The sequence below is a fragment of the Varroa destructor genome, unplaced genomic scaffold, assembly GCF_002443255.2.
Source record: "Varroa destructor unplaced genomic scaffold, Vdes_3.0 BEIS01000002.1, whole genome shotgun sequence".
Classification (NCBI taxonomy): Eukaryota; Metazoa; Arthropoda; class Arachnida; order Mesostigmata; family Varroidae; genus Varroa; species Varroa destructor.
In genome coordinates this window covers 51080011-51103790 of record NW_019211455.1, presented here as the reverse complement: position 1 = coordinate 51103790, position 23780 = coordinate 51080011, and the positions used below count along the sequence as shown (strand labels likewise).

General features: G+C 44.3%; 2 protein-coding genes and 1 long non-coding RNA gene across 10 annotated transcripts in view; all 3 read left to right on the top strand.

The window, feature by feature from the left end:
* Positions 1-23780, top strand: part of siz (Brefeldin-resistant Arf-GEF family protein schizo) — a gene marked incomplete in the record, with an annotated part of 514736 nt that overhangs the window by 210276 nt on the left and 280680 nt on the right.
* LOC147757965 (uncharacterized) overlaps positions 1-23780 on the top strand; it is a 131691-nt gene that overhangs the window by 56483 nt on the left and 51428 nt on the right. The window contains exons 2-4 of one of the 5 annotated variants that reach the window (XR_015322418.1): positions 7276-8836; positions 10195-10337; positions 17601-18208. The exons of the other annotated variants lie outside the window; for them this stretch is intronic. The gene's annotated coding sequence lies outside the window, so the exon portion shown is untranslated. Of the gene's footprint in view, positions 1-7275; positions 8837-10194; positions 10338-17600; positions 18209-23780 lie in introns of those variants that run through there. 5 annotated transcript variants of the gene reach the window in all.
* Positions 18873-23780, top strand: part of LOC111244259 (uncharacterized) — a 33578-nt gene continuing 28670 nt past the window's right edge. For 2 of the 4 annotated variants that reach the window (XR_015322435.1, XR_015322436.1), the window contains exon 1: positions 18884-20348. This is a non-coding gene — a long non-coding RNA (uncharacterized LOC111244259). Of the gene's footprint in view, positions 20349-23780 lie in introns of all 4 variants that reach the window. The other 2 variants (XR_015322437.1, XR_002670819.2) reach the window with 2 other exon arrangements.

Below are 23780 nucleotides of genomic sequence, written 5' to 3'. Positions count from 1 at the left end.
TTGTCACGCTGGTTCATAGTTAATCAAGGGTACAAACCTAGTTGAGCTACTGAGTCGCTACGCGCGTCGGGCGTACTTGTCACAACGTTTGGGTTGGTCAAAAAACACTTTATCTTATTTCTCTCCGTTGAACGGCAATAAAACGACGTGTATAAGTAATTACCCTGCCCACTGTTTTAACTTTATGGTCTAGCAAACGACTACGTAAATGAGTAGACAGTAGCTCTTGATACGACTTGAAGAGAGAGTTATTTTCGAGCACACGATACGAAGTTAGCAGCAGACATTAGCAAGTCATATGGGTTACCAGCTTTAACAGCTAGGGTATGATTAGTATCTGATGACTCTTGTGAGCGATCCTCGTCAGGAATGCGCAATAAAACTCCTTGTCTTCGTCTCCTCTCCGGTCTAACTTATCATCTCGTCTCTGCAAACCTACCCACAACATTAACGGTTTGTTGTAGAGAACAACAGAGCCCATAAAACGCGACGAAGTTTGACGGGCAAGAGAACTGGGAAGCAGGATGCATACGTTCTGCCAGGAAGCAGTTGCTAAATTCATCTATCCCAGAGTGCAAACGTAAATATGTCACTCAGCTGACGCTTGTCATGTAGTGCCAACACAGTTAACGGACTTCTTTAGTATTTTTAGAGACTTGTCGTTGTGAGTAGCGTTAGCTATCTTAGAAACAGTTCGCGTCTGAACTCTGCACATCAGTTCGAGGCTCCAATACGTAACTTAACATAATAAACTCAGCCTAGGAGGTGGCTTAGTTTAAGTTGAGGCTTCTTTAATTCCCTAGGAAACCTCATTATGCTCTGACATATGCTGTACAATCCATCGACCAACATGAAGCCTGTTCCGAAGTTGTTCTGTACCTTCAAAAGTCGGACTTGAGTTAAGGCAGAGTTTCTTACTCTACTCTAATCTAGTCTTAACCATCGCTGGCGTTGTTCTCCAGTGTAATATTTTTTTTCAGTCCACACCAATAACTTCAGCTTTTTCTTCCTACTGGGTGCGGTAGCTTCGATTTGGGATCACTTGCGGAATATCTTTTCCGTTTGAGTCTTTTAGTACTTTCAAAGATAAACGTCGGAAGCGTCTTGGCAGGACAAAAGGAACAGAGCAATCAGGAATGCGGGGTGGCCGGGAGACAACTAAGAAAGACCGAGGCCAATAGATGACATAGAGCTGATGTTATTGCGAGAGAGCTTTTGATTTGTTGATTACTTCCCAGAACTAGCCAGTCAACTAGGCTTAGAAATGGTTTGCCACAATGGCTTTGCCTGCATCCTGGATGCGATTTAAGGCGGCAAGTACATAGCTTTGACAACTCTACAAGTTTGGAAGAGTCCACGTCGCTCCACGCAACTTACGATCATAACATTGATTGAGGTTAGTGCCGCTGTCTATAGTCCGCCCTGAGAATGTCTGTTGGAGAGGATTGAAATCTTTGAGCGTCACTTTTTGTAGTCAGCTCTACCGTTTGAAGCTGGAGAAATCGATAAACATCGGGTAGAGGTTGACAGTCTTCTTTGACATCAGATAGGCATGTCTAAGCCAAAGTATCTAAGCTCTTATGTTCAGCAATCTCAGTTGATTGCCGACTCTAATGAGATATACGTTGTATAGACTCAAAAAGGAGACTTTCAAACTGCAGTCTCAAGCAACTTTTTCTCCGCTGTATATAGTTATCTATACATTTCACCTTAGTATAAAGCATATATTGAATATAAATGAAAAGAATCTATGGTGAATGCGAAGAAATACCGGACATATACCTGCCTTGATAACAACCTACTTCTATTATTCTTTCGTCAACTCTTCGAGATACATTATTGACATTCTGCAATGCAAAATATGATCGTGTACAGATGTATCGAAAGACTTTTTCTCGTTCAACATTACTAATCAATCAGACTGGTATTAACCGCCGCTGTCACTGTGTAGCTAAGGCCACCTACTACTATGTATGGCTTGGCCCATTCAGTTTTGTCCAACCGCTAGCTGTGGCCCCACAGACCCATTTTTCGATTACACATGGATTGGGTATTATTCGCATACGGTTGCAGCACTCGTTATCCACAACCGACCGTTGGCTGCCTTTCGGCACCATATGCCTCCTAATGTTGTTTCCTACGCAGCCAGCCAGCCAGCCATCCGCCTGGCCCCTCCTCCAGCTGCCCTCTGCGTTCCCGCATATGAGACTTTTCGACAGCGGCAGCAACAGCACGGTCATACACTATATTGGAATGGGCCTCGAAGTCTCAGCACGAGAAACGGTGCGGCAACGATGAAACTGGGTGGCGGGTGGGCAGTGCAATCTCACCGCAATCGACGTAGCAGGCAGCTTACCTAGCTAGGGTGGTCAAGCGGGCAAGGACTGGGAGAAGGCTTCTGCGCCAGGCAGACAGGCAAGCAACCCTATGGCTGACCATAGCAGTACACACAGTCAAAGTGGGCAAAAACCATATGCAGGCCCGTGGTAGAACCCTCTTTGCTCTGTTACCACCCCAGCGCGTAACTCTCTCTTCTGGCCTTTCCTTGTTAATGCAGTCATATAACTGTCAGCCATAGATTTCCCTGTTGCGCGCGAGTCCGTTACGGCTGCTGCAGCGTCCGCCACGTCAAGCGAAAGAAAAACCACTGGTCCAAGCTACTCTGTAGCGGCAGACATACAACTGCCTCTCGAAAAGAGAACACTACAGTAGCAGTGTGTGGAAGAAAAGGAGGAGGCTGGGATGAGTAGCGCTAGGCCACTACGAAAGGCCGCGACACCGCTGTGGCCGTTTTCTACTAACGGCTAGCTAGCGCCTCTCAATCAGGCGAGGCCACTCTGCGGAATGAGGTTCGTCCTTTGGGAAGGGGTCGTTTCTGTTGCAGTTGTGTCCTACTTGTAGCAGTAGTGGCTGTGCTACGACTATATCCGTAAGTCGACAGGGTTGAACAACGGCGCTGTGTGACTTTTTACACAGGCAGAGTGTACTAAAAAAGGTAAAACGGGTATCAACCAATATATACAGAGCATATATATGACTACGGCACTCGTGAGATATATATGTATGTGGGGGGCGCGAATTCATGTGTGTATCTGTGAGTTTTGTACGATCGCGCAATGCACGATGTTGGTGCATTCACCATCTTTCAAGTAAATCGACCGACCTGATTAAGGAGTTCGTTCGATTGTACTTTTAAGGTTAGCAAATCATAGTATAGTGTCCAATATAGTTCTGTACTCAGCAGACGATTATATTTCTTTGTTTGGACTTTATGATGACGTTGTAGTGCAGGGATTGCCATACGCTTCTATCATTATTCATATATATATATATCTAAAAAGGTCGCAAATATTTAAAGGAGAAAGCAATCGATTTTACCTCGGGCAGACGAGGATTCCTGTACGAAGGGCCGCTATCTGAAGGAACGTATTTTATGCACTTCGACAGATTTTGACGCATCAATCACATCAGGCTGGATAATGAACCTTTTTAAAGGAATTACTCATATTTATCTCGAGTCGAAGGCTGTTCGCTGCTGCCTGTACGGGTAGCCTTCCGGTCAATAATAGAGCCATGTTCGAAGGCCGTAGAGAGTAACGAGTCCGCTAGGTAGCGCGTGCTTCGTTTTCCTATTTTTTGGACAAGCAACCTAAGTGAATACATTCGTGACGGTGCCAGAAGCTGTACCTCATCAACGAAATCATTCGAACAGGATGGGTTTGTATAAACTCAAAGAAACGGTGCCAGTTCAAAGATCTAGTTTCGCCACGAAAGCCTTCTTAGAACGTACCACTATCTCTAGCGTTAGCAGTACTGCATAGCTCGAAATTACCTCTTCGTATCACCCATATATCTAGGGTTTTTTTTAATTTTTTGTTTTTTACTACTATTAGAATAAATGCAATTTAATGTAGTTCATGCGCTATCGGCTCGTATTAATTTTGGACTAAAAATCCGTACGGTCTGAAAATAAATCGTTGTTTTTATTGTTAGTATTGTTGATTGGTATTCGTAGACAACTGGACGATATGTTTAAGCGTCGTAGGCGTACTGACACTGGCACAATCCAGCGAAACGATCAATCGTGCCTGATCTTACGGCCTATAATAGAGCTGTGTCAGAGGATGTCTATTTGCCATATGGCTATTGTAGCCAGCCCATCGCTTGATCGCCGGACGCAGTCCCGCTTTCACCACCGCAGATTCAAGTGCTGCTGAAAGATTGCCATTTAAAAACGACGTAGAGCAGCTTCGCATTGATCGGCTGCAGCAGCAGCGGTCTCACGCTTTATCACTTCAGCTACTACCCGCATGGTAACCGGTCGTTAACGTTTCGAGCCGCTGCAAAAGCCCCATTTGGTTCATTCGGTCGTGCAGTAATCACCTTTTGCCCTTTATCTGTTGCTATTGATTGCTATAGATTCAGCACAAACAGACTCGGACGACGGTCGATCCTCGAAGCGGCAGAACAGGAAGCTTCTTAGCTAATTTTTTCATTCCCCAGAATTTTCTGTCAATTCTGCACGAATGAACGTGAATAATATGCGAAAGGAATGGGCAGGATTTTTGATAAATAGACGAACCCTTTCGAATTGAATTCGTTTTGTCCCCGTTTTTGAAACTGAAACGTATACAGCCTAACGGAACTGTCGCTGAACAGAGAACACGTTCTTCCATTTGGTGACAGCAGTCCCAACGGTAGTCACGATATGTAATGCATAGACATGTGAAAAATCCACATTTGATTCCTCACATACTTGTTATTACATTATTTACACATTATATTTATGTGTGTATTGCTACAAGGATACGTTTCGTGTAGGCAAATAGTATAAATTGTGTCAGTGAACCAGTAAAGGCTGAATCCGTTACACGTACATGTACGCTTTTTCCGCTTCGTGGACCCTTTGTTGTAGAAATGTTTGGAATTAGATTTTTATCGACTTGAAGAACGTGATAGTGCACACTGATATCATTCTATTAACATTGCTTAGGTAAACTATGCTTCGAAGATAACTATTTCTACTACGGGATATTTTCGAAAAGAAGATGCTACACCTCCCATTATACAGTGAAGTAACTTAATAGAATTGTAGAGTTACTGAGATCGGTAACAACGTGCTTTACCTCTAATCTACCTACTGCTTATGATATAACACTACTAATTATATAATAAATATTACGTGACCTATGCGAATCTGTCTTCAAAACGGACACGTGCCCTACTGTCTGTTAATATGAACCCTAGCGCCCTTCCCTCTGGCCTTTAATGACAGTTCCTTAGTCGTGAATAGCTACCACGAACATACAGGTTCTTCACCGTTTTGTTTCAGTAATGTAGCTTGTGGGATTTTAGAACTCGTCGCGTACAAGGTCCTATGATACAGGAATGGGTATCTGAACAGTACGATTCGGCCGTTGGTTACAGCACGCTTTGTGTCGCTGGGATTGTACTTCAATGAAATTCAACTAACTCGGTTCTCACAGATGAAACTTGCTTGAGCTTGGCGTCGTCGTCAGCTGTACCGCCTGTTGGCCTATCAGCCCCTTTGTTTGTTGTTTGGGCACGTGCAGGCATGTGTTTCATAATTAATGTACGCTCATTGCTTGCACATACCTATCTGTGGACGATGATAGCTACGTATACTGGGTACGGCACCTAAGTTGGGGTTTCCTCTAACGCTTTTTGCGGTTTCCAAAACTTCATGTAAATAGAAACATCTGTTGTTTGCATATGTTAGAAATGTCAATCCTAGCGGTCATGTTTATTCAACAAAACTACTATTCACCGCAATTACAGCCTCGATTCATTTTTATATATATTTTTTTTCTCGATTTTTTTTTTTGTATCGTCTCTAGTTGAAAGACTGCTTATATGAACAGGGCGTAAACTCATTAAAGTGTCTAAACACTACGTTAAGAGAACTAAATTTTCGGCCGATAGCATGCCAAGCATCCGAACATGCAAGGACTCAAACTGACCATAAAGTACAGAAAGACTCAAACAGTCTAATTGCTAGAACTTATCTGGACAACTTGATTGGCATTTAGTATTCTGTCCTCTAAAAGAACTGTTAATAAATGAAATTTTATTGAAAATGATCTTTGGTTGGCCTCGGTTTGAGCGTTTTTCGGTTTTTTGAAGCTGCACGATACCATCGCAGTATTCCGATTTCGACCAAATAGAAGTTACTCGAGTGCCGAAACACTGAATGATAGCTGATCATCGCTAGTTACAATGAGTTCATTGTTCTACCGGAGGTATGGGGTAAAAGCATGCTCATGATGACAAACGGGCCCTGTACACAGATATCAATGTCTATTAATAGTAGATAAATATATTATATGTTAGAGTAATATCAATAGTGCATCCGATAGTAGTGCCTCAACGAGGCCGCTACGTAAACCGGAATAGATATTTAAGGCGAGATAATATTATATTGCAAATTACTATAGTAGAGTGTCGATAGTGGGGTGACAAGAGCAGACATAATGTAATTAGTGTGACTAACCATGTGTCTTAAAGCAGCTGATTGAGTAGATCCTTTCGCGATGATGCGCTGAATCTCAGATGAAGTATGAGAACTTCTGTTTTGATGATCGAATTCTTCTAGCTGGGATAGGAAATAACGCTGATACATTATCGTTATTAACTGACAATTTTTCCCTTAGCGTAATGATAGCATCGTCATGCCGTAAGAAATTTTTGACTCTTACTATAAGGCTTCAAGACGTTCAGGCCAATATTCTAGCATACGGAAACATTTCAATTCCACCAAATATAATAGACGAACAATTACGTATTATTCATTTGTCGTATAGGCACACATTTGGCCCACAAAGGTATAATATAATTTCTCAGCTATGTGCGAGGCTTTGTACAATTTAGGCACATTCATGCACCGACATGAATCAGTAGCAGGGGCAAATCCGTGCGTATGATATAGTTAATAGATGTCCCTGAAGTTGCGTTAGTTAGCTAGACCGCGCGGAAAAACGTCCGCCAAACCATCTGTAGGATAAAAGCAATGGTAAACGCGCAGCAACAAGGAAACTTTTCTCCTAAAAAGTAGACAAAGAGAAAACTAAGCTATAAGTTCCTGTCTAGACGTAATACATGTATCATATAATAGTAGATTCTATTGCCACCGCCGCCGCCGCCGCCGCCGCCGCCGCCGCAATTTCGTCTGGTTTGGCTCATGATTTTCATGAAACCTCTATTGCCCAGCAACGAAATACTAACCGAAAGTTGATCTTGTTCTCACGCTACGAATAGGTAATCGTCTTTCTGAGGTTCAACCGTTATTGGGCTGCAATGACGCCATTAGTGGTAGACGCTTGTTTGTGCTGTCGTGAGCGTTGCGTATTTGCTTGCATGTAGCGACCGGCGAGCGAGCACCTACTATCGCAATTCACTGGAAGAAGGGCTTACGCATCCACATGGCATTATCATCAGCACCGGCCGAAGTTCCTCAGCTTCTGGGAGGTATATGGGCGGAGCGGTGCACGGCCGTGATGATCGCTCAGTGAGTCGTTCACTCAGACAAGTCGTCAGGATCCATCAGTCAGATCAGTAATAATAGCATGTTTCTATCTTCTTTGCTGCATGAGCTAACTACTGTAGTAATAAAGTGCCGATATATTGATAGGTCGATACTTATCAGAAGCTGGTTCAGTAGCGTACCTCGAAAAGTACGCTGAAGTGGATTTCCTACAAATACATGTATCTGCATTCATAATGCAGCACTGCCACTACCTGGACGCGTGGCAACTTTGACAAAAGAAGAAAAACAGCAAACCTGTTCCTGGCATAGAGGACTTATATATATATATATATATATATATATATATATATATACATATATAACTATACGCGACAACGCACAAATCGCACACCGTCGGACAAAGACTGACACCGTCTATGCATATATTAGATCGAGGTGGATATTACTCACATTTGAAGACAGGAAGAGCTGCGCCAAGGCTACATCGTAATGATAGTGATTCCGATAAATCAGACGATGGTACGGTGCGTCGGCAATATTATTATCCGCTACGTTTGGCCGTCGTATTTGCTAGAATTGTTTTTTCATTTGATCATTTTGTTAACTGTCATCATTATCATGCCTGATTATATTCATTCTTCTATCGCACGGGGTCTTCTACCAGCCCCTGCAATGGACGTTAGGAAGAGATTAACTGGCGCGCGGATGATGACATTGTGAGGTCAAGGTCATTGTACGAGTGCGGTTGGTACTGGACATAGCATGAAGCGGACAACTGTTTTTGCGATATCGTTGGTCGTCACCCGTTCAAACTTTCAGCCCAGCTAATCTTAAAAGAGCTATTGTATGGCGTAAGTTACACTGTCAAAATTATGTTTTATATCTCATGTAGAGGGTAGGGTGGTCTTCCCCAGTCGACATCGATTTCTATGGGTACATTGTGAAGTGGAGGATTCGACGATACGAATACGCTAGAAATCCATTCAGGGAAGCCGTGCATGCGGCACTCGATGACAGGGAGCCGACAATGAGAATTTTCTTTATATTAGACATCATACGTATACGTAAAGACTCATGGATGACGCGCTTGAACTCGAGAAATTTGGATTTACGGTCGAAACAACGTAACTAAATAGAGTCCTGTGTGCTAACTCACCTGGAACACATGGCGATAAGTAGATCGTGCATAGAGTAAGCAAGCAGAAAGATGGCGGAATTCTTGATAAGGTATATGTCCCTGTAATAGGCCGCATGATTTCTGACGATTCGCAAGATTGAAGCCGGTCCTGTTTTGTACTATTTGCCTACGGGCTTAAAGGTAAGCCACAACAGGTAAGTCGTATAGGAAAGCTCTGTCGGTGAGTTCCCTATTGTTTTTTACTAAAATTAAAAGACTTGAATTATATTAAAGTTATTTTATATAACATTTATTTAAGACTATATTTATGCATTAAGACTATATCTCTTATATGCCTGACACGGGTTATGTAATTCTATTAAACCAGTGGTAATCTTTTGCACATAATTATTTCTTTGCCCAAGCCTTCTGATAAAAGTTTTGCCCATTTCGTTGATTCTAATAATTAGCCGATCTACTGCGCGCGAGCTCCATTGTGAATAGAGCTGAAATGTTAGTAATCAATGCCCCATACTCTCGATTGCAAATAAGCGGGAATGTTTCTTCCCTTAGTACTATTTATCTTCCTTATCCATATAGGTATAGCGACACGCACGCTCCAAATCTATCTAGTTCTCCCAGTATATAACTAGTTCGGTCATTATTATTATTAATTATAATTAATTATAAACTCAAATTATGACAATACTCCCAAGCATTCGCTCAAACTTCGGAGAGCATTATAGAGACTTTGTCTTTCTATTCGCATCTGGTCTTTTGCGTGGCGGTAGCGGCGTTGTTCATGATGGCGGTTTACTTTTCGCCTGCACGTGCGCATTATCGCCGCGTGCAAATCGGAGGCTGTTTTTTGCGCATACCTCATCTAAACCCATAAGCTCCACGCTGCACAGCTCACCCCACCTAATTCGCATATAACGAGCTGCTGTTGCCGGCATAGTTTGAGATCCGCGAGCCGAGACTTAGGTCTCATCCAATAGTACAGTTCTTGCTACGGAGGGCTCAGATGCCCGTGACACTGTCACAAGCTGCCGAGGATAGTGACGAATGTTCGTTGTCCCGCAATCCACGGTCCGGTCCGCTCCGCAGTCCTCAGTTTCGTGTTGTCTCTAAAAAACGATATTTTTTTCGTTTTGTTCTTAGCCTTCATCTCGCGGTTCTTTCGCTTACTTTATTCTTCTATAGTTTTTGTTTGTTCTGTCTTGCGCAATTCTGTATGGCGTTCGCTGTGTCACTGGCTAAGTTGACTGAGCCACAATGAGTTGTTTCTCCTTTGCTGTTGCCCTTTTTCCCCGTCTCTCCTGACCGCTCCTGTTTCCACCCGTTAGACAACACCGTTCCACGCCAATCGTCTCCTTCGCGAAGGCCTCTTTAACTAAGGTTGTTCGTCGTATCACGCACGACTCCCCTTTGTTGCTCAGTAAGTCCTAACGGGCCACAGGACAGCGTATAACGCATTCTAAGTCATTTTTCTTTGTATGCTCAGTTTCGTAACATACATATAGCGCTTTCTCCATGGCTGGCTCTCACACGTTTGCTTTTTCGTTTCTCGCAGGAGCAAGAGCAGCATCCTTTTCCCTTCTAAGATCCGGCATCATCTACCTCGTTTTCTCTCTATGAGTTTTCTTTCTTCAGGTGCAGTGCGATATTTTACGGGCTTCCTTTTGCATCTAGAAGACTAAGGGGAGCTCAAACAGGGTAAGTTTGTCCTCAAGCCACAAGACGGTCTTGGCACAAAGCGTTGGCTGTATGCGTGTAGGTTTCTCAGCTTTTAGTTTGAAGGAATAGGGCTCGGGGGGCTCGTTTCCCTTTGTATGAGCCTCGACCATTTGTGAGTAGTTCTCCGGCCCTTCATATTCTTCAAAATGGATACATAATAAGTGTCCGGGCCCCTGCTTTTACTTCCTCGCTTCGCAACAGCTCGGCGCTTCACTCGTGCACACATCATACGCATATAGCGAGGTGGGGAAGCGAAATATAGAGACTTACATGCAATAGGCTATACTACATAGCCCGCGGCGGTAGTACTGCCTTGCAAACAAGGATTTTCAGCTTTTAATGTACCTTTAATCTGCCTTAGGGGTGAGCAACAGTAGTATACAAAGAGACAAGATGCGCATATATGGCAAATCTAGTGCGAGCTTGATCTTGAGCTTTGTCCTATTTTGTATTGTCGCAAAGATGTCTAAATCATGAAACTATTGGCCCTAGTGCCAGTATGTAAATTTTGTACATCACGATTTTATCGTTCGCATGATGCGTATCTTCGTTGAAAACCTTTGAACACCGATCACTGCTTTGGTTTGATTTTTCTACAACTGTATCATTCCAAAATGTCCTTCACCGAAGCAAGAGCAATGATACGGAAATGCATACATGTACGTAAAAGGTCAATTTATTTCTTGATTTCCTTGCTAGTTTTATCGCAGCTCCTGTAGATCACCCCAATCAGCACCATAGCGTGACAGTCCATGACATGTATGTACGCATAGCGAAGGACGCTATCTTTTGGCTATTGTGTCGTCGTGGCCGTTATCAGTAATAGCAACAACAACCAGCAATGAGTGAAAGTCAAAGACATGCTCCCTTGTGTGCGTATGCTGTAAATACATACCTATATGTGGTCGGGGGCCAGCTTGTTTTAGGGTTTCTGTTTAGGCTTACCACAGCTTACCAACGAGGTGGCTCGACATGCAGGACGCCCATCCGACAGATCTGTTAGCGCTCCATTTAACAAGAATCGGGACAAATATCGTGTGTTGGGGTCTTTGGGTGCGCAGGGGGTGTAGGCACAGAAACACTGGGAACAAGGGACTGAGGTCGGATACGATACTTCTCCTCAGTTTCTAACTTTTTCAGTGCCTGTCAGTTATATAGCAACCGGCGGTTGGTCGCAGCGTTGCTTGTCATGCTTATTGTTGTTGTTGTTGTTGTTATAACGGTTTTCTGTGGAGGCTGCCCCTCGATAAATTTCTCCACTCATTTAGACCAACTCTCTGTTACAGATCTGTCGTTTCTTTTAAAGCATAACCATTAAACGAACGCAAACACTCTGTTGTGCAATAGTCTCTACTACGTCTTTGCATATGGCCTTCTTCGTGAGGGCGCTGTGCTTTTAGCAACATGAGATACTTGGAAATTGTCGATGGATAAGGTCCGTCTGGCTCGACTTAAACGCCCGTCCAGTGTCCCCGTTATGGGGCAGATAGGGAAGTTCATCATTCTTTAGAACTGTCCGCCCAGTCTTCGTCTGCCTAAAAGCCGAGACCTTTGCCCGGAACGAACCACCAGTGTGACCCCCTTTAGTAAGCGGACAGCGCTAATAGTAATGCTCCGAGAGTAATCGGAGTGCTGCGGAAAGCACGATAGAAAAGTTCACTACAATGAAACGTCACAGTTGCTGGATGTCTGAATCTATTGATGGCGCGATAACAGTACGAGTAGACTGAAACCTGCGCCTCGAAAGGTGAAATATCCACGATCATGAGAGGAGCGCTCTCCGACACAAATTAATATTGATATTATAAAGGGTCGGATTTATTACGATCATGTCGTCGCCCACAATGGACTAAAAGGGCTATTATGTTCTCTAAAGAGGTGAAAAGAGTAAAAGAAGACGATTTGTGCAACTTCAACCGGATATTATTGAATATATATTCAATCATATCACTAAACCGTTGATATGGCACCAGGCAACGTTGTTCGTTTTACTTTTTTTTTCGCTTTATTGCATTTGAGTTAATTATAGGGGCTACAGAGATCGTTCTCAACGCATGGCGACCGGCGGAACTACTACCGCAACCCCTTTATCGAAGCCCTAAACAAAACAAGCTTGTTTGCCAAATGAAACGTATAGATTTCTACTCTGCTTAGAATACAGTGCAAATACCTAGAGCTGCAGAGATAAAGCTAAAGCCCATCTTAATACTTCTTCTGCCAGCGATATTGTCTGGTCAATCAGAAGTTGCCCTCGACGCAACAGCAGCGGCAGCTGTACCAATCTAGACGAATCGATGATCCGTGATAGAAGAATTGCCCCAGGGTCAGCAGTGGTACCCTGGGATCTCAGATCGGAGAAGAATTCGGCCAGCCAACCTTGATCCTCATAGAACTATGAAGCGGAAACTGGCCTTGCCTGGCTGGCCTGGACATGGTCTCGTTGACTGGTCGCCAGCTCGTTTAACCCCACTGATGGATCGTTCATCTATATAGGTTCGTGCGCGCCGGGCAGATAAAGCGAATTGCACGCTACGTCTGTTCCTAGAAGAATCACCGTTTTCTCCGCTTTGTCCCCTCCCCCCGCCCCTCCCCCTTAGCGTGCCTTCCGCTTTCGCAAGCGGAAAGAAGGAGCTGGGCTGACCGAACCGGGCTAGTCAATGCCACCAGGTGGTAGAAATAGAACCGGCAGAAATTCTCAGGCACTCGGAGCAGCTCAGCCAGCCCTTTTTGTATAACTATCTGGAGGTCCGCATTTAGCGAATGACCGACGACGGCTGGCCGTTGGGTCGCCGCGCCGCCGGCCGTCAAGATGCTTAAGCGATTCGGCTAGATTTGAAATTCAAGTTGATAGCGCGAGTACCAGAATCGTATCCCGACGACGCGATTCAAGCTCGAGGAGCAAAAGGGCATCGAATTACTAGCAAGCGCGGTGAACGAGTGTAATCCGCGGAGACGCATACAAGGCTAGCACTCAGGCTGAGGAAGCATAGGAGGGCGCCGTCTTGTCAGTCTAGCTGATTCCGGTCTGGTCCATCTGTTTTCGCACTGATGGTGTATAATAGTAATGAGCTGAACCTTGAGAACGGGGCGTACCGCAGCAAACCTAAACTGCTCTGATTCCAATATCAGAATCAAGTAGATCAATCGCTGTACCAGCTTAACTGGGATCTATGGACCTTAACTGAAGTTTAACGGTTATATTGCTGGCAAAAGTCGTTTTGCATTCGCAAGCAAGTGTGAATATTTTACCAAAGCAAAATACTCGTATAGCATGTATAAACCCTGTGAGAAAATGATAGACCGAGAAAATTAGTCCACTTTATACGATTTCTGGTCATAGCGCTTGCATATGCCTATACACCTACAACCCGCCAACCAGCAAAACATCGTGCCTAAAATTGGCCAAGTTATTGAAGTTAATGACAAGTTCGCATGCATATGCTGACTCATTCATTGTCTGTTCCCTTACCGCTTTGCCAACATACTTGCATGAATGGAACGAATCTTTTTTGTTCGGTGATTATCACATTTTTACGCTGTGCATCGACATTGGCTATATCGCTCTCTCCTCGCGGAGACTCCCCCGCGCTGCCACTGCCATCGCTTTAAAGGATGTTATTACGCAGCACCACTCAGCGCAAATGGCGGCCATTTTTCAATGTGCTTCGAAGATATTAGGATTCGCTTCTTCGCGCTTGTAGGGGTGCCACCTCCAACACGTGCTTCTGCTCCATAATACCGGAGACCGTTAACGCATCGCAAGTCGTGCTCAGGGGCGAATGTGTGCCATGGTAGAAGATGGTGGCCACACCCCCATTAAAGTATTGTACAGGTTGTAATTAAACTTTGTACGCGTTTGTGTATTTTATGTATCAGAAATGGCTGTGTGCTTTTTTGCTCTTTCTATATTTTTCCAATAGCTTGTTTTGATTTGAGACATCATAGCGCCACTTACGGTCAGACAGTTCAAGGAGAACTTTCTACACGTGTCGGGCAGATAGCACTCTCATAAATGCTGTACGCCAAAGCTCGAACTCTAGCATGCAATCAATGTTACTACTTGTTATGTAACAGTAAACATATATAGGTTTTCATTGCTGAATGGATCGTACGTCGTATGCAAGCTCGAACAGCGTCGTACCGCAAGTACTGATCGTACCGCTTTGTATCACGTACACACGGCGACAGCCTCGTGCTGCCGAAGACAACACACAAGAATATCGAATCACAAATGTACACCATTTATATATATATATGTATATTTGCCAGTATATATATATATATGTATATTTGCAGCTAGACTTTTTGACCGATTAGTCGTTCGTACTCCTATCGGCACATGCATTGATAACTAAACATAACATAAACCAATACAAAGCAGAACACTTTCGAAATAGTTCCATGTACACTAGTGACCGTCATCGCCGCTTTGATCCACGAGAACGGCGCGATATTTGACGACATCTTTTGTCCTGATCGAAGCTGGCTGAAATTAGTTGGCTTACGGACATATATGTATAGTCCCTATAGGATATAAATGAGGTGGGCGACCAAGTTGGGCAGCTCTACACAATAGCCATATTATCGCGATAGAACGTTGTCAAGCCATTTTTGTAGCATCAAATCAAGATAAACACACGCCAGCAGGGAACAAACGACCAAAATCTGGCCGATGTTCCAATTCGGAGAATCACCGCATTGAAAAAAAATTTCAGATTCAAACAAATAAAAGTAAGACGATTAATGTTTTTCTTTGATAACTGAGTAATAATATGAAACCATAGGGACTGATCGAGCGTATAGGTATAGCTGTTTACGGATATTTATATACATAGATATAAAGATAGAACTCGGGATGCAAAATTGCCACTGGATTATGTGGTATATTGTGGTATGGAAAATTGGGGCAAAAAAATCGCAAGTTACATTCCGTTAATGATTACGATAAAAAAAAAAACAACGGAAGACGATTGTAGTAATAATGAAATTGAGCTAATACTAGGAATTTGCACGGTTCCGTATCTTTCATCGTGTCGATGTGCTATCGATTGTTCAATAATAACAGTACGTTTTTTCGCATAGGTCCTTGTGCTGCGTAACGTAGCCATCGAATCGCAAACACGTAAATTACTCGAAGAAGATAAGAAGCTGAAGCTTGAGTAATTGTTACGGTTGCATAAATGTGCATTAGTAATAATATAGTATATTAATTACAATTGACTATGTTGGACGTCTTCGGATGAAGTATTGCGGAAACTGCCAGCATCCGTTCATGTGTGAGCTGCGACATGCGGATTGTGTCCTTCTGATTTTAACGTCGTTCCAAACGTTAATAGTGAACGTGCACAAGACGGTGTTTCGGACCGTAAAAGTATCAGACATTAGCTTTCTGATTGAGGCGTATGCACTGAACCATTGTTTGACTTATCATAGTTACCGTGTAGCAAATGTCGTTGATGCCATGGTACTGCACGACTGTAACCCTCTGTTACGGCTAATAGAATCCTACTTAGAGGTTACACTTCATGCCAATAGCATATATATCAGTAAAATAAACTGCATTCTACTTGCATGATGAGACAATGAAAGATGTAAAATGAGGCTAGTTTTCTGATAGTAGACAATGAGACTTCGCGTTCTACTGTCACAGCGCTGGAGATCTACAACGTCGTCTTGGCCAATAATTCTTTTCGGAATCGCACAAAGAGGTGCGCTAAGGGATACCAGTATTCCGAAAGAAGGTATTCGACAGTCAGAAGGTGAAGACGAGCCGGCAGGCAAATAGCGCAACCTTTAAGTGATTTCCTTGGCATGAGAGTGGATCGCATCGCTTCCCTACGTGATCCCGCATCACGACTGTCACGAGCTGGGTCATATTAACGAAGGAAAGCTTGCCCCGGAGCGAAGGAAGGCAGGATAGGGCAATTTTGTGCGCGACAAACCGAACAAATTGAATTGAGAAAGGCTGCTAAGTTACAAAGGCTGTTCCGGTGGGAAGAGACAACACGTGTGATAATAGTTATTGAAAGATTCTAGAACGCTACATGAAGGTAGCCTTGAAATTTCAGACGGATTTTGGAGATTCGAGTGGTTAGGATGTAGTTCAATGTTTAGAAGACTTTGCTCCTGTGGGCTGACAACGTGCTACTATCAGTACGCAGAGTGTTTTAAATAATAAAGTCACAAAAGTATTCGCGGAGTCTGAAGCGAGCAAGTTATTGACAGGGTCTAGTTCACTATTGCACGTCTACTAGGCTAGATGATACGTCTCGAGTTTATTATTACCCTTCATTGATCTAATCGCAGTTCTACTTAAGGGCCTATCTACAAAATATGGTTCAAATAGTATATACACGTATGTGCTAGTAAAATCTTTTTTCATAACGTTGACCCAACGTTACTGACATTTGGTGGACAGCCAGAACAGAAATGGCGGCTTATGCTGAAGACGAGAACAGAAACCATTTTTGTCAGCTATTATCGAAGGCAATACCCTTCGTTCTCTCAGACTGAGATCTGTTTTTGTGACAGAGATATGCTTGATACGGCCTCGGCGTCCAGATATTGCCACACCATTGTCCAACCCCCCCCCCCCCCTCCTGAGCAAACCGACTACGACCAAAGGCAAGCGGGTCCTTACATTCTTTCGATGTCCTTTGAGTACACTTTGTCGGTCTACCCTGGCTGCCGAGCAGCAGGTTCACTGTTCAAGCGGTTTTAACTTTTTTTGTCATATTATTCCTCCCAAAGTCGTCGGCTGCGAGCGGGTTCGAATCTCCTATAATACTCTTCTATCGGCGTTAGTATCTATCGGCTGATGGCGTTAGGAGTCTTTTGAAGTTGCATTTCCAACAGCTGTCTCACTTCGAGGATCTGCTTTATCCTCGCGTGGAAGCAACGTTTGGTGGACGAGCGTGTGCGCCTTTACATTTATGTACGCGTCTATTCAACATTCGTATTGCAACGAAAACGCGGCGGTTTCAACTGGTACGTATCATGCGTGCCGATCCTACTCTGCTGAATAGCGCAGTCGAATGCTAGAAGAATTCATAAAAGAATTTGGCTAAGCCTATAATATAATTCGTTACACCGTTTGGTCTGTCAGGTCTCTTTCTTATCCACGTCGGCTTTAGGCGTTTGTCCGTCAGTGAATTGGGCCAAAAACCTTCGTTGTCGTCATTGGCTGGTAGAAGGAATTTGCTAACATCCACTATATTTACGGCTTTGCTGTTGTCCTTCTAGCGGCATCTCTCCCAGCACTGTATCTTCTGCCTTTCTTCAATCGTCGTCAAGTCTGTTCAAGAGGTGCTTCCCAACAACTAAGCCTGCACTCTAGGGAGCCGACGCTACGACTTTTGAAGGATGCACTTGATGGACCTGCTGGACTGACGAGGGTGCGCGACGTGGACCAACCTCTCGTTCGAGCCTAGTTCGGTAAGGGCGGCAGTAGCAGTAGCAAAAGGCAGGAAGTGAAGCTTATGGACCGATGGGCAGAGCTGCTTCTTGTTCTCATTTCTTTGTCGTACAATGTGCGGTCTTCTTGACCTCGATCATTTCTTCGGAATAGACGAAAAGGATCTTTGGACGAATTGCGGACGATGAACGGTCGCTATGAATAGAGTCTTCATGATTCGTCATTTTCTCGCGTAGCTGTCCTTCCATGGTTTTCTATGGTCGATCGGAAAGCAAAGAGAGGAGTAAAGTTGTCTTGTCAAAAGAGCGGGGTAGTAGAAGACAGTAAATGAAGTACTTTTTTCGAATGAGGAGACTAGCGGGTCGTTAAAGTTAAAAAGTTATTCGCTGGGTATAATTTTAGTAAATATGTAATTATGTGAGCGACGCTAACTCTACTCAGGAAGTAAAAACCAATACCTCATGTTCAGTTGATTTGTAATACCAATAGTAATAACTGCAGTAATAAAATATCTTAACTAGCCTTTATTGGTATTCTTGTCTGAAGCTAACACCGCTGGAAAGAACTTTCCGATACGATCAGCGGTCTGAGTGTCTGCATAAAGTTAACACTCTGCTCTTTTATCTTGTGGCACCTAAATACCTAGCAAGGTAGCAAGATAAGTTGAAGAAACGTCAGTTAACTCGAGTTATAATTTTAGAACACAATTATATTTGCTAGTAGATTCGACAAGCGATCAATTTGAGGCATACTATTATGCCTGTGGGTATCGTACGCGAAATAGTCATCACTAGAAATGACACCCGCTTGGTACCAAAGTGATACTCCCGCCTTTAAATAGGAACAAACGCACGGTGACGCCGAAGTTTACTTGACCAGTTGACGGCAAATGGGTTTGATTGTAAGGTTAGTTTCTAAGGCAGCTGCTGTCTTAGGGAACATATCGTTTTTTCATCGGTGTCAAGCGTGTCTCGTGCTCAACCTGTGATTTCAAGACTCGCTAAAGATTGGAAGATCAGCAAATAAGCTAACTACAAGATCATTAAGTTTCGATGGTGTCAAAAAAAATATACGTTCTTATCATCATTGAATAGAGTTTGTTTCAGCAGTTGTTTAATTTAATTATCGAAGTGACGCTAATTAATGTAATGAAGTCTTCAAGCAGGTTCATTTAAAAGCTCCAAATTCAATTGCCCTCTAAGGAAATACTTCGTTTATTGTGAACTATTGAGCCCGCTTTTTGAAACATCCTGTGCACATTACGATGTCGGACTACGTACTATATGTCGAGTCACGTACTATAAGCTACGATAGGAACGATACGTGTAACGTGTCGTTACTCCGTAATCTTCATTACATCATAGGACAAACACATTTTCTTATGCTATCCCTACAACGATCTGAACGGCTTTCTCTCCACAAATCCCATACTGTCGCTTTCACCTAGACAAAACGTGAGATCTTCGTCACAGTTCTCACCCGGAAAAATCTTCATCGGTGGAGGACAGTGGTAGTATGATTTTGAATTTCCACAGTGCGCTATATTATTGCCTGAACGCGATGCTTCTGGTTGGGCTATTGAAGCATGTGTCTACATTACGTTCCGCTCACGCAATCTCTAAACCTTCAACCCTCTATTTCCAATCACCTTTTTTCATCATCTGCTAGTGCTTGCGGTCGGCCCAACATTGGCATTGGCTGAATCTGTCCGTGGTGCATTCGGCGAACGGGCCCTGGGATCGTAGCAGACAACGAGTTAATTTGTCTTTTCTCATTCAAAACTGGTTTTGGTGTTATCGTGAAGTGACTTCGTTAAATAGATATATTTCCCACAGGGAATTCCTTTCCATAGAGGGAGCTCAGATGGGGAGGGAAAGCCGAGAACTGAAAAACCGAGAGCGTAAACTCTCACTGGATAAACGCATCCTTTGGCTCGCTTCGGAGCCCTCTTTGCCCAAGTAGCGGTAGACTTCTGTATCAAGCTGTTCCGATAATATTCTCGCAGCCTCTATGGTGGCTACACGCAAACCCACAAATGCTGTCTCAGTTGAACGAGCCCAGCACTTGCAGCAATCGTCATTGGTGTAGAATGGGAAGAGCTGGGTACCAAGAACGAGTCGAAATGACACTCTTTTCCGCTCAGGGCACAAAGATGCACGGAAAACTGGAGGAAAACAGCGTAATTTGAATTTTGACTTTTGAATTCGGCGGGCATCGTTCCTTCTGTTGTTTCAACTACGAATAGCCAGCGCCATAGAAAAAAAACGATATGTGGCCACCGATTGTCGCAGTGGCATAGGCGGCATGGGCTTACAGTAGCAGGACCGGCATTCTGACGTGGGCCAGGCTCAGTCGCTCTCGTCGTCTTGAAGATTCCGAACGAGCGGCTATAGAGGACCAAGATTTGCCGCACCGCTTGCCGCTGGCGGTGCAAGAAAAGTACGTGAGCCTACGCCAAATGAGGAATTAGTGACAAACGAAGGATCGTTATGAACGATCGCGCACAGCAAAGGCAGCCATATAAATACGTGATGGGGCTTACGTGGATGTCTGCTGCGCCAGCCGACTTCTCTCGGGTGAGTCGGGCTGCACTGCCGGCTTGAAGGAGCAAGAGGCAAATTGGCAAAGCTATATACACAACACAAAACAAGGACACTACACCGTTACTGCGCCTGCCTAGCTTGGTGCCTGTTTTCTGTGGAAACTTTCGTTTATGCTTGTGCAGCTCGTTTGAAAATGGGTTTTAGTCATTACTCCTTTATTGTTCCATTGCCTTGGGTTCTCCCCCTCGATGTAAAGTCTTCTGGGCAAACGTCGGATACACGAGAGCAATTCGACCGAATCTTGGTGCATGCAGGTATCCCCCAGTTACCATGAGCCGACCGGTAGTCGATGCATTAGTCTGTATGACGAGGTCTCAGTGTATTAGTCGATATGCTTGGAACGGTGGGTGTTACTCGAACCAACGCATTGGTGGGCGACGCACGATGACACAGAGAGAGCAAACGGGTACCCTCGTCATATACGATCAGACCTGTGCAGTACTTCGAAGTGTTCCCTAGCACACACACATACACGGTGGTGGGAGCCTTCGTACTCCTACGATCACGTATTGTATGTAGAAGTTTGTCTCATGTGTAGTTTGGCCTTTTTGCTTTAGGAGCTGCAACTCAAATTACAAGTCCGGGATATGAATAACAGTTCTGCTTTAAAGGACCATACGAGTAGGAACGAGAAGGCCACCAGCAACTATTTCGCATTAAATCTGGGCAATTTGACTGGTACGACCCAGCATGACGGCTTAAAGGCTAGACGAACATCGTTTCTCGGCTCGTATAATACCGATGGTCTCACATGTCATAAACGCAACCACATTCACGGACCATACCGCGAACATTAGTGATGTGAAGTGGATTGTAGCAAAAAAAAAAACAAAGATTGTTCGGGCGAAATGAAGCACGGTGGAGTCGATGAAAACTCTGATTATTTTCCAACTTTCAGTCCTCGGGCGGGTGGAGGGTGGACGAAGTGTCAGAATAAATTCGACAAGCTGCCTTACCCTCGCAGGTGTGCAAACAACCGGTTAACTAAGTGCCTGCGCCTACAGTGTAGTCTGACTTGCATTGCCTTACCTTAGCTGCGGCTACCGAGACTTGGTTGTACTTGTAACCTATGAACAATACGCAACTTCTGCTTCTGCTCAGAACTCTTCCGCCACTTTCACATTTTCTTTGCTGCTGCATCATGGAAAAGTCCTAGTTTCCGGTACAATAATTTAACATCATCAGCAGCAGTCTCTAGTTGAAATAACGAAGGTTCCGTGCTGCTACTGTTGATGTTCTAATGGAGCTTAATGAAAAGCGGCGGCCGTCAGCGGCCACCGTCGGCAGCGAAAGTGAAGTGATATTCTTGTTTTTTTATTTGCCATTGCTGCCACATTCGTTTCAAACTTGGGTGTATGGGACCTAGGAGCTGATGCAGACTTGGAATAAACTTATTCCCTGCTAGTTTCGCCTTTGTCGTTGTTGTTCTTTTAGTGCCTTCGTCTGCCGCCTAGACGGCTTAGCTGTGATCACCCCGAGGGCGCTCTCTTTACGTCTGTGTATGTATGTTACTAGGTATGCCGTCGGATGTCGAACCTTTCGACTTACTGGCGGGTTTCAAGAGCCGCCGGGAAGTGTGAAAGAGTCACGCAGACGACCTTATACACCATAAAACAAATGCATAGTCGCGCGGCTGCGTGGAAGTCGGCACAGGCTAAGCGCAGTACTGGTAGTAATACCGGAAAATGATATGTTAGTTTTGCAAAGATGAGGCCGACCAAGCGACCACCCGAGCGATGGAAGAAGCTACGTGGAACAGAAGCTAGAGACGGTTGGTTCAGTTCCGACGCTTGAACGATAATTTTTCCACGAACGATGAAACTTCTAGAAAAAGCCCTTCAACGTCGCCTTGAGCAGGACAGATGGATAGGAAGGCAGACAGATGCTGCCGGCTAGGAGTAAACAATTTAACGAGACGCAGCGAAGAACGAAGGCGCGCACTATAAAGTATTACGGAACCAGCAGAATTTCAAAGAACTTGCTCGAAGGCTTAAGGCTTTGCGCCGCTGCCACCCCATTTACTTTCCCTCCAAAAGACAGCATCATAGTAGTGCTGTACATTCTTCGAAAATGACAGCGTACATGAATGCAGACGATGAAATTGTCCGCTTTGCGCACTTCACACTGGAGAAAAAGTAGGAGATGGGGATAAGTAAATGGAGAGAAAGGGGCTTTTCTCTAGGCTTGTTGGTCCTTCCCTCCTCCTGTTAAGCCATTTGGCAATTACTTCTTAATACCATTCCTCCTCCTGGCCAAGACAATAGGAGAAAAAGCCGCGTTATTATCATCAATCAGAAACCTGCGGAATTTGAAATTAGCTACGGTTCGCTAGGCTAGTTCCTTAGGAAAGGTCGCTGGTGTTCCTTCGGAAATAACGCAACTTATATATTTAATCGGAATTCACTATATTCAGTAGGTACGGTGACAGGCTGGAACCTCATTGCCTACAGTCGGTTATCCTCGTAACGAACAACCGACGCTTCAGGATGTCAAATGAAACTGATCTAACACATCGCACTCGATACAAATAACGGTTGGTTTTCTATTGTCGTCAATTCTAATCGTTAGTTGCTCTGCGAGCAAAGGTACACCCCCGAGAACTCGATAGATACACACTTCTACTTAGATATAAGTATATACACGCATAATAGCTGCAGTTCTGCCCCGCCTCTTGCTCGAGTAAGTAGTGCCAACTTCCTCCTTCTCTCCTGCCGCGAGCTTGGTTCGACGGTTGTCCAAGCTCGCTCATGTCTTAAAGGCCAGACCTGACTTAGAGAAACGAACTTGCCCCGTTTTGTCTTGGTTAAGCGGCTATTTAGTTCTCACCAGTGTGTCTCATTGTATCATATCATTCCGTTCTGCTCTTTTGTGCTGCCTGTGTCGACCATTGGTAATTTGCCACCGTAACTTAGAGACATTGTTAAGACCGACCGCTTCCGCTTACCGACGACTACTCTGGTTTATCCTGGCCAAACAAAAATCGTGTTCAGCGGTTTGGCTGCTTTCCTGTTTCTGTTAGTGACCCCCTGTTTGGTCGCTTAGCCCACGACAATGCAACTCACTACGTTTAGCCCGCGGCCGAGGAAACCTTCCCAAGAAAAAGGCGAACCCACAACTTTTCCTGACCAATGGAGAAAAACGTATCGTAAAGGAGGGTAGTAAGCACTCTGGGCGGACGAGAAAAGCAGAAATAATATCTATAATCAAGACGGCTTTGCTGAATTAACAAATACGGTCCACAGCAGCACCAGTAGCCGAAATGAGACCAACAGCCTCACCAGCTACAGATCGTTGGGCCCTACCGGAACAATGCAGTAGTATCGGCCATAGGGTGGGCGCCTGCCATAATCGTCTGAGTAATAGCCTCCACCCAGCAACTGGTTCCATTGCCCTAGCTTCTCCTAT